The following is a 2,088-nucleotide window of genomic DNA, read 5'->3' as shown; positions in this document are numbered from 1 at the left end:
AGTGTGTGCGAGAGAGAGTGTGTGTGCGAGAGAGAGTGTGTGTGCGAGAGAGAGAGTGTGTGCGAGAGAGAGAGTGTGTGCGAGAGAGAGAGTGTGTGCGAGAGAGAGAGTGTGTGCGAGAGAGAGAGTGTGTGCGAGAGAGAAAGTGTGTGCGAGAGAGAGAGTGTGTGCGAGAGAGAGAGTGTGTGCGAGAGAGAGAGTGTGTGCGTGAGAGAGAGTGTGTGCGAGAGAGAGAGTGTGTGAGAGAGAGAGAGTGTGTGAGAGAGAGAGTGTGTGCGAGAGAGAGCGTGTGTGTGTGAGAGAGAGAGTGTGTGAGAGAGAGAGTGTGTGCGTGAGAGAGAGTGTGCGTGAGAGAGAGTGTGTGCGTGAGAGAGAGTGCGTGTGTGAGAGAGAGTGCATGTGTGAGAGAGAGTGCGTGTGTGAGAGAGAGTGCGTGTGTGAGAGAGAGTGCGTGTGTGAGAGAGAGTGCGTGTGTGAGAGAGAGTGCGTGTGTGAGAGAGAGAGTAAATGTTTGAGAGAGAGCGTATGTTTGACAGAGAGAGTGTATGTGTGTGAGAGACTGAGTGCATGTGTGTGAGAGTGTGTCAGTGAGAGAGAATGCATGGGTGAGAGTGTGTGAGCGTGAAAGTGTGTGTGAGAGAATGTGTGAGATAGAAAGTGTGTGAGAGAGAAAGCGTGTGAGAGAGAGAAAGCGTGTGTGTGACAGAGAGAAAGAGCATGTGTGTGAGTGAGAGAGTGCGTAAGAGATAGTGTATGTGTGTGTGAGAGATAGAGAGAGCATGTGTGTGTGTGTGTGTCTGAGAGTGTGTAAGGAGAGTGTGTGTGTGACCTGATCTTCCTCTACAGTCTATCAGTAACTGAATCACGGGATTAGATGCAAAGTAAAGCTCCCTCGACACTGTTCCCATCAAACACTCCCAGGAAAGGTACAGGTACAGCACAGAGTTCGATACAGAGTAAAGCTCTCTCTCCACTGTTCCCATCCAACACTCCCAGGAAAGACACAGCACAGAGTTCAATACAGAGTAAAGCTCCCTCTCCACTGTCCCCAGAGAGAGAGTGTGTGTGAGAGAGAGTGTGTCCCCCTCTCTCTCTCGCACACACACTCTCTCGCGCACACACTCTCTCGCGCACACTCTCTCTCTCGCACACTCACTCTCTCGCACACTCACTCTCTCGCACACTCACTCTCTCTCGCACACTCACTCTCTCGCACACTCACTCTCTCGCACACTCACTCTCTCGCACACTCACTCTCTCGCACACTCACTCTCTCGCACACACACTCTCTCGCACACACACTCTCTCGCACACACACTCTCTCGCACACACACTCTCTCGCGCACACACTCTCTCGCGCACACACTCTCTCGCGCACACACTCTCTCGCGCACACACTCTCTCGCGCACACACTCTCTCGCGCACACACTCTCTCGCGCACACACTCTCTCGCGCACACACTCTCTCGCGCACACACTCTCTCGCGCACACACTCTCTCGCGCACACACTCTCTCGCGCACACACTCTCTCGCGCACACACTCTCACGCGCACACTCTCTCACGCACACACACTCTCACGCACACACACTCTCACGCACACACACTCTCACGCACACACACTCTCACGCACACACACTCTCACGCACACACACTCTCTCACACACACACTCTCTCACACACACACTCTCTCACACACACACTCTCTCACACACACACTCTCTCACACACACACTCTCTCACACTCTCAGACACACACACACACACGTGTCAGAGAGTCAGTACAGACTCGATGGGCTGAATGGTCTCCTTCTGCACTGCAGGGATTCTGTGACTCTACTATTAAGATCCCTTTGTCATTTGAAGCTTCCAGCTAAAATGCTGACAATGCTGCCTATTTCTGTGCACTTTGGCAAACGTTCTGTCTCATCACCGGGTGACACGGTGGCACAGTGGTTAGCACTGCTGACTCACAGCGCCAGGGATCTGGGTTCGATTCCCCGCCTCGAGTGACTGTGTGGAGTTTGCACGTTTGCTAAATTGCCCCTTAGTGTCAGGGGGATTCGGGCCTGGGTGGGATTATTGTCGG

This window comes from Mustelus asterias, unplaced genomic scaffold, assembly GCF_964213995.1.
Source record: "Mustelus asterias unplaced genomic scaffold, sMusAst1.hap1.1 HAP1_SCAFFOLD_466, whole genome shotgun sequence".
NCBI lineage: Eukaryota > Metazoa > Chordata > Chondrichthyes > Carcharhiniformes > Triakidae > Mustelus > Mustelus asterias.
The sequence above is the reverse complement of the archived record's forward strand: the minus strand, read 5'-3'. Positions refer to the sequence as shown.